The 15,689-nt window shown below is 41.3% G+C and overlaps 1 long non-coding RNA gene across 3 annotated transcripts in view; it reads right to left on the reverse strand.

Moving 5' to 3' along the window:
• Positions 1 to 420: 420 nt before the first annotated feature.
• Positions 421 to 15,689, reverse strand: part of LOC102570167 (uncharacterized) — a 44,658-nt gene continuing 29,389 nt past the window's right edge. For 2 of the 3 annotated variants that reach the window (XR_002091196.2, XR_009460787.1), the window contains 3 exons: positions 4,011 to 6,602; positions 1,842 to 1,927; positions 421 to 645 (listed from right to left, as the gene is read on the reverse strand). This is a non-coding gene — a long non-coding RNA (uncharacterized LOC102570167). The remainder of the gene's footprint in view (positions 646 to 1,841; positions 1,928 to 4,010; positions 6,603 to 15,689) is intronic. The other variant, XR_009460788.1, reaches the window with a different exon arrangement.

Genomic DNA, 15,689 nt, shown 5'->3' on the forward strand with positions numbered 1-15,689 from the left:
TTTGACACACTGTAAACAGAAGGGCTAGATGTGAAATTCAGATCTGGATTCAGGTTTTTGGATCTGACAAAAGAATGGATGCGTCTGCACTTTCTTACACTTACACACACACACACACACACACACACACACACACCCCTCTGATTTTTTTGCACCTTGTGTGTTCAGGAACAAGATTTTGCTTGGGCTACTTTCTAGAAGTCAGTGTAAATTTCTTGTTTCCCTCACAATAATGTCAGTGTTTACAGACCAGCAAGTTCAGTATATTTTGGTTATCAGCAATAATTAAAAATAAAAATCTCTGGTAATTATAAATTCAGATTCTTGGGGAAATAACAATAATATGTTGCCTTCCTGTAGCATCTTGTATATAAAGATACAAAACCTTTTGTGAATATTAATGAATACCGTCACATGTGATAGGTAAGCATTACTCTAATTTTATTCCCATTTTATATTTTTAAGCACTGAGTTAGAGAAAGGTTACAGGAGTTTCCCTTGGTCACAAAGCAATCTAGGCAGTGCTGGGATTAGAACCAACCAATATATTTTCTGTTTTGCGTTATCCTCAGATCATGCTCCTTCCTTGTGTGCCCAACTTGTGTAGCATCAAAGTGTTTTCAATCTTCTATTGATATCCACATACTGAAATGACAGAAATAATAGCATTTGACTCCTAATTCCAATATAATTTTTATTTGGTCCCTTCATCTAAGGAGTTTTTGAGCTGTAGCATAATGTGATATATATCTGAACTCAAGACTTACCTCAGTTACCCATGAAGTTTGGTGTAGAAACACCTACCTAATTTCAGAAAGACAAGGTAGCCATTTCCCACTAAAGACCTTAAGAAAGAGACCAGAGTGTGTAAAGTTGTTCTTATGACTCACTTTATTCGTGGCATTACTTCTTACACCCTCATTTTTTTCCTCTGTTTATACAAAGACAGACCAAGTTCAATTATATCAGAACAAGTCAACCACGATGCTCATTAAGCAGTTAATACACATACACACATACAAAGAGAAAATGGGTTGGGGGGAAGGCAGCAGTCTATCCGTCTCACTTGGCATGTTTATATGTTCTTTTTAACCATAAAAAAGGAAGCCTGTTTACAAAGTGGAGTGTCAGTAACATCGTGTAAAGGAACACTTATCTGAGAAACTTTGATCTTTTTCTGAAGCACCATTAGTCTGAGACTAAAAGGCTAATGGCTCTTTGGGTGGGAGAAAAAGTTTTTCAACAACAAAAAAACGAAAAAAAAGAAGGAAGTTTATTGTGCTATCTAGTCGACACATTTAGACAATCCTACTACTCAGAAATAAGTTGTGGCAATGTCACTGATAGGCTTATCCCACATCCCACAGGCTGCTGAACAGGGATGAAATAACAAGCTGTTGGGGCCTAATGTAATGGTATAGGAGGTTGGTACTCTAGGGCAGGTCTGTTATCTCACTCATTTAAGTAATGGACATATTAATAGAGCTGAGAGCTAAACCAGACACATAGCCTGTCTATTGAATCTAATGCTTTTCATTTGCAGACTCTGGGCCACATTTTTCAATACTTATTCACATGTCTGGCTCTTGGGTGCATAAGGATAACTTGTATCAGAGGGGTCACAGGATCAGACCCCGAAATGTCTAGTGAAGATTGAAAAAGAAGAATGTGTATGCTTCTCTGAAAATGATCCTGGACTTCTATGACCTGAAAAGAGCTTCGCTTCCTAAGATCAGGAGGAACAGGAATACTGTTAGAACTACTTCATTTTAGGTAGTTTAGTGTTTGTAAAAGAAAAAGGAAATGCAAAATCCTTCTCGAGACTTTTCTCCTCAACTTACTGAGTTTCCCAGAAGAACTGCGATTCTCAGCCATTCCAGTTATGAGAAAAGATTTCAGACTTCTCTCCAAACTTGTTAACTTCTCCCTGGAAAGATATTTATGGGAAAAAAAATTATAAATAAAAATAAAAATAAAATTAAGCATAATACTTCATCACACACAAACAGCTCATGTCACTAGTCCTTAACTTACATAGATACTACTGCTTTCCATTTTAGGCCTCTGTGCCATTACTGTTCCTGAACTCCCTAATCTACTCTTTAAGACCCTGAACTGAAGCCTGTTGAAATCAAGGAGTCTCTCCAATGACTTCAGTGGTCTGTGGACCAGGCCTTAATGGCCAAGTCCTTCCTTCATGTGCTTTACATTTTTGCATTTTGCTTAACATCCTCAACTTCCATTGACTTATTTCTTATATATTATTTCACTACTGTTACCATGACACATTTATCCTTTAAAACATCCAATCCTATTGTATAAATGTATACACACTCATACATACTTGCATTTGAGGACACAATATGTAGATAAGCATCTTTTTAAGTTGTCTGTTCTGTCAGAGCAACCAGTTTAAAAGATGGACTATAAAACATGAGTTCATTGTAAGTGTGAAAGAAATTCCAGCAGCTTCAGAAAAGTGTGATTTATAAGGAAGTGGAGGAAATTAGAGTAGGGAAGCAGAGTATGTTACCATCCTATAACTGCTTTTCTTATTTTGCTATGTTGTCAGACAGTGGCCCACGTATAAAGTATATGTTTTAACTCAAATCTGCTAATGAATGATACAGCTGTTCTGTCACAAAATGGCAATTTATGCCTTCCTTTAAAAAAAAAAGAAAGAAGAACTGTTCTTAAGCCACTATATTTTTTGCAAGAGATAAATAAGGAGTATGTTATTGCAGGGTGTTTAAAATAGATGATATCACACTCGGGAACCAAGATGAAGTACGCTTCTATCTGCCATAGCCTTGAAACATTTACAGAGAGCCTTTTAATGGAGATTTAGTGCATATATAATAACACAGTATTTGATCCCCTCTAGAAAAAAATACCCGATACTCTCTTAACAACTGCAATTACTGTGCAACTCGTATCTAAAATTAATAAACTGGGATTAAGGTCATGAATAAAGTTTATTAACCAAGTTACAAGGCTGTGAGAACATGTTCTCTCATCTTTTTGATCGTCCACACACGCTTATGCGAAAGTCAGTTTTGTCACCCCTGTCCTTTCCTCCTTTTTACCCTCCTTAGGAGACATAACCATTTGCTAGACGCCCAGGAGGGATTGAAATGCATGCGAATCAAAAAAAAAAAGATTTTTTTGCATCATCCCTATCAGTAAAGAAACTGCAGAACCATCTACAAAGAGAAAAAAAATTAAAGGCACCTTGCTAGTAATATGAACAGCGACTTGTCAATACACATTCAGCACTCGAGCAGTGCTAGTGACATCTTGTGGTAAAAGAGAGTGACACTTCTTCTTTACACTTTCTCTGCAAGAGCACAAGCTGTCCATAAACATCACGCCGTGTCATTACTCATACATCAGCAAGGAGACATCTGGGATTTTGATAACTGCTGCCAGAATCTACTAATGCAAACTGCTCTAACTTTTTCCCCCTTTCTTGGCTGTAACACCATTTACTACATTGCCAGCTTCTCCATCTCTCTTCAGAAGCCCTTGAATTGGAAACTGCTTGTTTTCTTTGAATCACAGTGTACCTGTTAAGTTAAATGTTGGATAAAAAAAAAAACATTCCTTAAAACAGTTTCAAGGGAAACTTAGCAGAAGGAAGTGTTTGCCTTTATACTCCATTTCCGGAGCCTTGCAGCAAGAGAATTAAGAGAGTGACTTGTATTAACACGCTTGCCCTCCATCAGAGCAGTGGGACTGAGGGAAGGAAAGGACACTCGTATCTTCTAATTTCTTACAGAAATCTAATTCTAATGTAAACTATTTTAAAAAGCTGAAGGAGAATAATAGTCTACCCTGCGCCTGTCTAGTTTCTGGGTCATATTTGCTCCTGGGGAGAAGGCTTTATTTAGACAAAGTAGGTGAGGAATTGATATCTTTTATAGGGCCAACATGGATTATAATGCATGTGGATTTTGGCTTATATAAGCCTGTCCTTAATGGTTTTTGTTTTTTTTTATGTTGATGCTTACCCAAGTCTTTCAGATAAAGAGCATCATTCATGTCCTTGCTTCTTCCAGGAATTAAGTGGAGAATCCAAGATGTAGTCCTCCCTCTGGTAGAAAGTCCATGTGCCGGATGGGCTGAGACAGTTGTAACCACTATCAGAATCTATTCTGTGGGACAGCTGTATGGTAGAGATGGTAGGAAAAAATAAAAACACAAGTTTTACTGCATCAATGCAGGCCAAAAGTGGGAAGGGCTGGCTGGGTGAACACCTTCTGCTAATAGGACTCATATGGAACCCAAGCTATAAACTGTAGTTTGCCTTTTCTGATGATATTCCAATACTGCCATTTGCTTTCTCCAGAGAGGAAACAAAACTGCTAGCACAGCTGCCTCCACAGGTGCAGGGGGATCTTAAATGCATTCCCCCTTACTTGCACTAGGGTGAGCTAAGTACAAGATGTATAAATGTACCGTGCACTGGGCTCTACTTAGCAGTCAGCCCATGTAAACAGAGTGGGCCTGATTCTGATACTTTATACCTGTCTACATCTGCTGAAATCAAAGTAAATAATCAGAATTCCCCAGTCACAGTAATGGTAACATTTTACACACACACACACACACACACGGAAACAAGACAAGGTGAAATTTGGAGGAAAATCAGGCCCTCCATGTACTGGGAACAAATGCATTCTTTGAAGTCGATGGATTCATGCTGCAGATTAATGTGACTCATTTTCACTGCTCAAAAACTTTGTTAAAGCAGAGTTAAGAGCGACCAGGAGCCTCATATCACTGTCCACAGTGCAGCATACACTTACATTTTATTATAAATGTCTGAAAACCAGGAAATAAGGAGTTAGGAAGCCAGCTTCATCCCACACACTTAACTCTGCTTCCAGGCAAGAGCTACTGGAGAAAACAACCACAGGATGTTTCAGCCATGGCCTCCCTAATATGCAGAAGACAAGGTAGATTTGTACCTTACTGACTAAATCAAGAGCTGTATAACATAAGCTTTAAGAGCCCAAGCTCACTTCATCAAAAGATATGAAAGGAATGCTGAACATGTGCTATTTTCATGTATTCTGCTGTGTCCCACAGAATGGTATTTATGAGATATTTGAATGTACACATAAAAATGTTAGCCTTTTTGTCTGTTGAATCTGTTGATGGCAACTAATTCTTAGGCGTACTTCATGTTCAAAATATATTCAGTGCTAGCCAGCATAGCAGCACTCTTACCGAGTTACCTTTTTTGGGTGCATTTGGATGAGCACAAGTGTTCTTTCATTCATCTGCATGTACTTCGAATTCTCCTTGCTTCTTAAGGATCAAATTGTGCTTTCCACTGCTAACTATACCCCTGGCTTTACTGTGGTGAAGTGGTAATGCCACCCCATCACAGATAAAATTACTCCAGGATTTCCCTTTTAATATAGAAAACAAATCAGTGATTTTTAAACTTTTTTGTTGTGTTTTGATTTGTTTTGTGCAACATTTGATTTTTTCTGAAGCATTGGGGGGGGGTGTTATTGGAGGTTTAGTGTGATTGAAACTAATTTTTTTCTAGTATTTGACATTTCCATTGTAACGCAAGATGCTACAGAACTTTTAGGGGTGACACTGGTGTGAACCCCTAGTTATGTAGATTGAATGAAATATTTTAGAAAGTCAGTATTTTAGAAACATTGTTTTCTACATGTTTATTTAATGATAAACCTGTTTTGACTGATGAAAATATTGTGTTGCCACATTAACCAGCGCTAGAAAAGTGGTTTAATATAGGTGCACTTATCTGACACAACCCTTTTGATCATATGGACTCTGATACAAGTTGAAGCTACTTGCTTTTCTTTGATCACTCTCAGTCCCATTATTCAAGAAACACATGAGGAACCTATAGCATAATCACATTCTGAAGCTGCCACTTTCATCTTTCCTCCATTTAATTGTTGGCACTTTCCTTGACAATACCTCTGTGGCAAAATCTGAATATACCTGTGGATTTTAGACTACTTTGAAATAACAACATTTACTCAAAATGCTTTCTTCTTATGGCAAAACATTTAAACGTTCCTCTGCACAATACACATTTCCAGAAAGCTGTAAGGGACAGGGACTAAACTCACAGTACATGAGTATTGCCCAGGATCAACGGCTATATTCTGACACATTTTGCTACCCAAGTACTCTAAAGCAGTGATTTTCAACCTTTTTTCATTTGTAGATCCCTAAAAATATTTGAGTGGAGGTGCAAACCCCTTTGAACTGTAAATGTAGGCATTCATATACTTTTGATTGATCATAGTCATTTCTCATGAACCCCTTAGACAGTCTGCAGACCAAAGGTCCACAGACCACAAGTTGAAAACCACTGCTCTAAAGTCCGGCTGACAGAAAACGTTCTGATTTTCAACAGAGCACCACTCTTGTCACCCAGGCACAAATGATTTTCTCTTGCTCCTCCATATGCCTACAGCTATATTATAGAATCAGCATTTACTCTGAATATATAGTTTTTAAATATTACTTCCCCACAGGGGTTGGAGATTGTCAGAGATCAGCTCCATGTGGTCACATAAATGTGGGGAGGATCAGGGCTGTAGATGTGCCTGCAAAAACATATAAACTATGATGAGTTACCAAGAGGGGATATATTCAGGAACCTCTCACTGAAATGACTATCTCTATCCTTATTCCCATGAGGCATAGCAATTTCAAGACAATTCAGGTATGCATGTCAATATTAAAGCACTTTAAAAAAATAGGCTGATAAGCAAGTATTATCTTAACTATCCTGACATTACCACCCTACTAAAATATTTACTTACATTTTTAAAATACTTCCGTAGATGCACATCCAGAATACTAATGTCAGCAGATGCAACATGCCCTGTAGCTCTTCCTGAGAGCCATTGCCCACTTCCTTCTGCTCACCCACCACACTTTAATGTAAAATAAATAAAGGGAAGCTGTGTTGGAACAAAAAGGAAATGGCATTCTCTCAACAGGGAGCGTGTCCTCTTCACAAGGCTCTACATCCCCTACACCATCTTCACCACACCTGCCAGCCAGGCCAATACCGTGGTCTTTTCAGTATAGACTAGTCTCTTGACTGGTCACTCACCCAGTCACTGACACTTATCATCCCCTCCCCAGTGGGGCTCATCAGGGTTCACTTCCTCCAGATGCATGCCCCTCTTATCAGTGAGCATGCTCCATAAGTCCAGCGCCAATCACGGGGTCTTCACACCCTTGGCGAAGGAGTTCTCCTCCTCAATCAGGTACTCCCTTACACAAGCCTTGCGGATTCAAAATTCATTAGAATTGGCCTTACCTTCGAAAAAACACCAGTGTTTCTTGGTGGTGCCCTTTGGCTGGCCTATGGGCTTCACCAACTGGAAGTTCTCAGCCACTTCCCACACCACATGGCTTACCTGTATCCCAGTCTCTGTGGCCTGCTCTTTCCCTCTGACTATTCCTCGCTGACTCCACTCCAGCTGCCTGATGCTTAAACAGGCCAGAGTATGAGCTCATTGCCCTCCTGGGCTCTTCTTTTATGCCTCTGCACAGAACTGCACTGCTCTCCCTTAGGAGACAGTGCATTCCCCTCTCCGTGGGTGCTGTGCGCCTCAGCCCTCTCACTTTTGGGCCTGCCAAGCCTCTCAGGGGCCAGTCACACTTAGCTTCCCAGCCACATCGTTGCCAGCAGCTGGGAATTGCCGGAAGCTGGGGTTCACTGGCACTTCTGGGTTCACTCCTGGGCAGGCTTGCCAGCGGTGGAGGAAGTCCAATGCGACTCCCAGAGGAGTTGAGCGGTGATTCCAGTCGCGCCCAGAATCCCGCTAGTCACAGGGGCTGGGGACCAGCTCCCTGCTGCACCTGGATAGGCCCACTGGTGGCAGCAGAAACCCAGTGCGGCTTCTGGATAAGTTGAGCGGTGACCTTGGCTGCACTTGGGGTCCCGTTTGTAACAGGGGTTGGAAGCAGCTCCCTGTTACAACGAGGCATATTTCTTTCAAATTAAAATGGCAAGATAAACACAGATATATTTATGGCTGCTATTTTGTCCACCTCAAAAACGTTTTCAACGGATCCAAGCTAGTGACATCTGGGCTGTGCATCACAGGCAGTCTAACATCACTTGCATGCCTTGACCTCGCTCCCCCTTTAAGCCACAAGCTTCAAGAGGATCTTTGACCTTGGCTTTTCATTCTGGATCTAAGTTAGAATCAGACTCTGAGCAGAAACCTTAGATCTAAGAATTAAAATCTTAAAACACCAGAAATTCACAAATGCAGTCAGAGTTTTGGTCAATTTCTATACTAGCCAAAATCTTTCCTTACTCAAAGTACTTCCTTACTTCAACGAGAGTTTTGTCTGAGTTGCACACAGATCAAGGACTTCAGTATTTGGCTTCCTGTGAGTTCTTACATCATTCTTAAACTGAAGAATACAGCCCCAGGCCCCTAGCATATTGATAAGACCTTGACCAGGAGTTCACCAGGGAATTGGCTGAGGCTGCATGCTCACGGTGTATGGTTGTCATGGGAGACTAACTACCCAGACATCTCGTGGGAGGACTGCTCAGCCAAATCCGAGCAGTCGCAAAGCTTTCTCTCGTGAGTGGATGACCCCTATCTGACACAGGAAGTCTATGGGCTGACAAGAGGCAAAGCACTGCTTGACCTTGTACTGGCAACCGGGGATGACCTAATCAGTGACCTAAAGATCGAAGGGAAGCTGGGTGACAGTGAACATTAGCTGATCACCTTCACCATCTGCCGTAAAGCTGGCAAGTCAGTCAGTAATACAGAAGTCCTCGACTTCAGGAAAGCTGACTTTGACAAGCTAAGGAGGCTTGTCAGAGAGGCCCAAAGGGCCACAACCCAAAGGAGAGGGGAGTTCAGGATGAGTGGTTGCTCCTCAAGGGAGCAATCCTGGATGCTCAAGCAAAGTCCATCCCGTCTTGGAGAAAAGGCAGCAGAAGGGCACAGCAGCCCCCTTGGCTCTCCAGGGAACTGGCAGACCTCCTGCGTCTTAAAAGGAAGACCTACAAAGGATGGAGGACTGGAACCACCACCAAGGAGGAATACTCTGCTCTGGTCCAGACCTGCAGAGAGCAAACCAGGGAAGCCAAGGCTGCGATGGAACTCCAGCTACAAATATCAAGGACAATGAAAAGTCCTTTTTTAGATATGTGGGGAGCCAGAGGAAAAGCAAGGGCAACATTGGACCCCTGCTAAACCAGATGGGGCAACTGACAGCTGATGCCCAGGAAAAAGCCAACTTGCTAAACGAGTACTTTGTGTTGGTCTTTCACCAGTCCCATGGGACACCCCTGCCCACTGTGGGTCACGAGGCCTGGGTGAGGGAGATTCCTTGCCCTTCATTGAAGCTGACCTTGTGAAGCAACACCTTGACAGACTGGATACCTTCAAGTCAGCTGGCCCTGACAGGTTACACCCAAGGGTACTCAAGGAGCTGGCAAGCATCATAGCTCAGCCCCTGGCATGAATCTTTGAGAGCTCTTGGTGCTCTGAAGTGCCCGAAGATTGGAAGAGGGCCAATGTCGTGCCTATCTTCAAGAAAGGGAGGAAAGTAGATCCGGCAAACTACAGGCCCATCAGCCTGACCTCTATCCTGGGGAAGGTCTTGGAAAAGATCAAAGAGGCCATCCTTAACAGACTAGCTGAAGGCAATATCCTGAGGGATACCCAGCATGGGTTTGTTGCAGGTAGGTCTTGCTTGACCAATCTCATTTCCTTTTATGACCAGGTGACCTATCACCTTGACAAGGGGGAAGAGATTGACGTTGTATATCTTGACTTTAAAAAAAGCCTTCGATCTGGTATCCCATGATCACCTCTTGGCTAAACTGGCTAACTGCGGCCTCGACCTCACCACGATCCGCTGGCTGGGGAATTGGCTCCGCAGTAGGCCTCAGAGGGCGGTGGTTGACAGGAGCCAATCATCTTCATACACGGTCACCAGTGGGCTCCCTCAATGCTCTGTCCTAGTGCCTATACTATTTAACATCTTCATCAATGATGCGGACATTGGTTCCTGTGTGTATCAGGAAGCACATCTACATGATCAATTAATGTGCTTTAGGTAATGCATATTAAATCTAGTACCTCCATTGTGAGTTCTTTCACCAGTTTTTTTGTGATGCTTGCATGCACATTAAAATAGGCCAATGTGCATTAAAGCCAGGGAAAGTAAAATCTACTGTTCAATAGGGTTGTGCGAAACACTATCGTTCTGTCTCAACATCCATTTTGCCATTTCAAAGGGACAGCATTTCATTTCATTGTTTTGTTTCAAAGCACTGTCCCATTTCGTTTTGTCGAAACTGTTTCGCTGTTTCGACGCATTTTAATGTTTTGCCCATAGGCTATAATAGGGAATCATGAAAATGCCTAAAACATTGTCATTTCTTGCCTGATTTGGATGAAAATTGCCGTGATGGTAGCCCCTTCTGAGTGCAAAAAGCCTGCCATATTTCAAGGAGATACGTGCAGAGGTTTCTGAGAAACTGTACCTCAAACTGTTCAAAACACAATTCCTGACACTTGCCGGCAGCGGCAGTCTTCTCTCATCCAGTGCACAGATCTGGGGGCCTGCATGCCCGGGAGGGCTGTGCTGGACTCCTCCTGGAGGTACAGAGCCCCAGATCTGTGCACTGGATGAAAGGAGGCTGCTGCTGCTGCCTGGGACCGGCGCTGGGAACAGTCTGCACCCAGCACCGAAGAAGACTGCTGCTGCCACCTGTCCCAGGAGGCAGTGGCAGCCTCCTCTCATCTAGTGTGCATATCCAGGGGCTCGCACCTCTGGGAGGAGTCCGGCACAGCTCCGCAGCCCTCCTGGAGGTGCGGACCTCCAGATCTATGTGCCGGATGAGAGGAGACTGCCAGTGCCACCTGGGACTGGAGCTGAAGCCCAGTAAGCCCGGCTTTGAAACTCGAAACATTTTGAATGCCTTATTTCATTTCAAAGCTGTTTTGAACTCCTTGGTTTTGTTTCAATGTTGCTGTTTCGACCTCAAAATGCCCTGAAACAGCTTTGAAACAAAACACCCAGTGAAATTTCGCACAGCCCTACTGTTCAATGACTGCTGCTTCTTGTTTTGGACTCTTATGTGAATGTCTTTGAACAGATCAAGTTAACTTTGCTGTTCCAAATTTGAAAATCTAGATAGGTGTTTGGTCTTACAAACCAGAAAGTATTTCAATTGCACAACATGAAAAGTGACTCTTCTACTGATACTTCTGATTGGAAAAAAACTGCCAGAAAAGAAATGTAAAGTTTGCTTTCTAGGAATGTTATCATGTGCAAGGGGCAAACTGGTCTTCCAAGAATAGTCATGAAAGTAAAGCTCTTTCACTAATGTTCACAGAAAGTGAACACCAAAGGGTCTTGAATGCAGCTGAAAATAATTATTAAAAAAAATTGAAATGGCTATTATTCACATAATATTTTGCATTATTTATCAATATATTTTAAGTTACAGTAGGAAAAGGTCTCGTGAACTTACACTACGCTTAACACATATGAATACACACACACACACGCTCAAAGCATTTATTCATCTTTAGCAAAAAAACCCAAACCTATGAATATGAGGGATTGTCATTAAGATTAACACTAATCAGTATTTGCATAGTAGTTTATACATTTGGTGTTATGGAGACATCAATTAATGCTCTGAACTACTCAGTCCCATGGCATATTTGGCATTGATGAGGCCACAGCTGGAGTACTGTGTTCAGTTCCGGGCATCACAATTCAGGAAGGACGTGGGTAACATTAAAAGGGTACCAAGTAGGGCCACCCATATGTTTAGGGGCCTGGAGGATAAGCCCTATGAGAAGAGACTCCAGGAACTGAGTTTGTTCAGTCTGAGCAAGAAAACCAAAAATTCTAATCTAGGCTCCATTATCAAATCCCTCTGTGATTTTGCCCAAATCACAGTCTCCCTACCTCAGTGTACTTATTCAGAAATAATACAACTTAGTTCCCTACCTAACAGAAATGTTTGGGAGACTAAGGAGCTAATGTTATGTGACATTACTTGGAAAAGAATCATTGAGGCACTTCCTACCATAGTATCTAAGCTCTAAACGATCTTGAGATGAAGCTTGACCAGTGGGATTTGATCAGGTTTCTTATGTGGGTATGATTCTTTCGGGCATCAAGGAAGATGTAAAAGTGCACAAAGAAAAAACTTTTCTTAGCTGTATCTACACAAAGTAAGGGCATTGTCCTCAACATGAAAAGCAGCTCTGGGTGCGGTGTCTTCACTCTTCCTCAGTGCAAGAGAAGGGTGAGATTACGACTCAGATGTTAAGATTTAGTATATAGCCCCTGTCAGACTTGCAGCTAAAGGCACGATGGGATCTGATGCATGAGCCACACAACTGTGCTTCTGACCATGCCACGCATGCATGGCAGGAGGTGTGATTGTGAGACTGAGCATCAGATTCCATCATAGTGATCCCAAGCTCCCCCTGCACCAGCAAACAGCAAGTTTCCATGGCAGGGAGCCCCATCAGCTGATCCGGGCTCCTAGCCATGGGGCGTACCATGTGCTCCCGCATTTGGAAGCCCCATCAAATGATCTGGGCTCCCAGCCTCAAGGGTGCATGGTGTGCCCCCAGCTGGGAGCCCAGATAAGCTGATGGGGGTGCACCAGGCCACAAGTTCAATTAATGGAGTGACAGGGACCAGCCACAAAGTTATTACACATTTTTTGTGGAATAACTTTATGACTTATTCCTTGTTTTATGAAACCATTAATTGCTTTAATGTGTGGCCAAGTTACAATGCAAGACATGATTAACTGGTTAATCACGTCCTAAGTGTAAAGTTTGGCAGGGGCCTAGTACAAACAAGTCTGCCTTTTCTTCTTTTTTTCCTTGCTCATTTTTATGGCCAACATATTTTGTTTTTTTCCCCCCAAAACATCTGAGGGGTTGAAGAGGTCAGGAACCAAGTACTACTAAGTGGGATCTAAATGTGTAAAAATAATAAAACAAAATGAATAGATACAGGTAAAATAATCCTAAAACAATGACAGCTCTCTTTATTGTAAAAGCCAAAGAATAACATAGATAGTAAAACTTTTAATAACCTCTTTCTACATGCAAAGTGCTCTCTTATTCAGTGTCCTGCAATCATGCCATGGCCAGCCAGAGCTGATTTTTAAGGTTTTTCATTTTGCACATAAAGCACTCAAGAATAGAAGGATGATTCCAGGAAAGAGAAGTTAAAAGTTAAATGGCCAGATTTTCTACTCATGTTGGCATAAATCAGAAACGTGCACTTTGCAGTCAATGGAATTGTACTGGTGTGGAGCTGAAAATAAGGCCCACACTCTTCACAAAGCACAAAGTATTGCCACTAGGAAACTAATTTTAGTTCTAGTCATAAGATGATCAGTGAGGAAGGCAACAAAGTAAAAATGGACAGATATAAAGTATTAAGTTTGAACAGATATAACAGTTGAATAAATTAACAGATATAAAGTTTGGTTCAAAGGTCACATACATTCACTATCAGTATCATAAAATTATGAACAAAGGGCTGTGAAAAAGCTTAGCTTTTAAGTTGTCCAAAGCTTAGTTTACGGGACTGCTCTGGGAGTCTGGGATTCCCACCATGATTCCAATCAGAAGTTTGTCTTTGATAGAACGAAAATTCTTCAAATGTGAGATGTTTCCCTGATACACTTTAGGTTTAACAAACCAACATTTCCTATGAAACAGTTTGGTCAGAAAATTTCCAGTTTGATCTAGTCAGAAAAAGCCTGGATTTTCTTCTAGTCCTTCCAGTAGCAAATGTACAGATAATTTCATAAGCCCAGTGCTTTGAGTAAAGATCACAGAATCAAGCTTGGTTTACCATTTACAATTTTATCTCTGCACTATTTAAACAAATGCAATCTGAAATTCTTGCAAGTCCCTATACTCTGTTCATGGACTGACCACAGATTGCTATTTCACCTGACCCAATGGTGCAACCTGCTCCTTTTTAACTGAATGCATCACAGGCAAGAGGGTGGTTCTGATGTTAAAGAAACAAGAGTAAAAGGTATTTTGGTTTTGTTCTTACACTTACTGCAGGCTCGCAAACTTGGGCAATTTACTCACACATTCTGTGCCTTAAGTTACCCAAAGAAAGGGACAAAATTACTTTAAACTGTCTTAATGCAAGAAGAGGGGAACCTGGCCCCATACAGAGGAACCTGAAGTCTTTTCTACTTTATACTGGTTGCCAATGCCTTCTCCCAAAAGCTTGAGAAGAAAGATATTTTTTTTTGTGATTTCTTAGTTTGTCTAATAAAAGGTATCATTTCTGAACTAAGAGTTCTGGTGCTTTGCATTTCTTTTTTGTCTCAGACCAACCCAGCTACCAAATACATCCCTGAATGCCTTTCTAGGCCATTCAGCGTGGGAAAGTATGAAATGTAAAGCTACAATTACGTCTGATAAAAGTGACAGGTATAGCTATCAAACTAATTAAGATGCATTCAAAATACCTGGGCGCATTTATACACATACATTTTCATGCTGCGATGTGCTGGAGACCCGGCGCGTAGGAAGAGACTCGATTAATCGATTCTGCTCCACACATGAGCTGATGCACACTGCGCTGCATTGCATGCAGTTGTATAAGTGGCAAAATACACATGAGAGTGCAGAAAATGGCGGTGGTGCGGTTTTTAACTAAATTACCTTTTATGTGTTTTAGTTCAATGGCACGCATTTCACCATTTATATAGAAGTATGCACCGCTGCACTGAGCGCTTTTAAAAGCACCCAGTGCTGCAGTGCAAGCATGTGTACGAATGCCGAGACATCCTAGAGCAGCAAAAGAGAAAAAGGTGACAATATGATTCTTCATGGAACAGATAAAGATACAAAGACATGTTTGCCAGCGCAAATAGGATCACTGCAGGCACTAATATTGCCAAGGAATCAAGCCTACTTAATACATCAAAGAGGCTGTAACATAAACATCCTTTGAGTGAAACATTTTAGTAGTCTTATTATTCATTAACTATTAACAGTAATTATTTGTAGGGCCTTTGGGCATTTGTTGTTCTGGGTACTGTGCACACAGAGAACAAGACACAAAGAGCTTGCTTGCAAAAGTCAATAAAAGAATACAATAAATTGATGGTGGACTAGAGGTAACAGTGAGACAAACATAAGATGTGTCCTGAAAAACAAAATCAAATAAAAACATATATAGACTGAAATAAGTGCCAATTTTTAAATTATTTTGAAAACTATGCTTCTGATTTGATTTCAAAGTTTACACTGTTCTCCTCACAAAGAGAGGTAGTCATGTTAGTCTGAAATCAGGCAGAAGGCAGCATTAAAGGTTCATCTTATAAACTAACTGTATCAGAGACGCATACGTTTCATGAGCCACAGCTAACTTCATCCTCACAAAGTAAAGATCTGAAAAACAAAGGACCATGCCATTAGGAATAGCATAATTTGCTCATAAGATTATATACAAGTAAGTAGGGGAGTGACTCCACTAATGCTTAATGATACATTTCCAAGCAAAATTCATTTGAATTAGATACTTCTAGAAACTCAGCAAGATGTCCTGAGCAGTAAACAAAAAGGTTTGGTCTTCATTCCTGTCTACTCTCTGAGCACTTGCTAAAATTCAAAACTAACAAA

This window comes from Alligator mississippiensis, chromosome 3, assembly GCF_030867095.1.
Source record: "Alligator mississippiensis isolate rAllMis1 chromosome 3, rAllMis1, whole genome shotgun sequence".
In the NCBI taxonomy this organism is placed as follows: domain Eukaryota; kingdom Metazoa; phylum Chordata; order Crocodylia; family Alligatoridae; genus Alligator; species Alligator mississippiensis.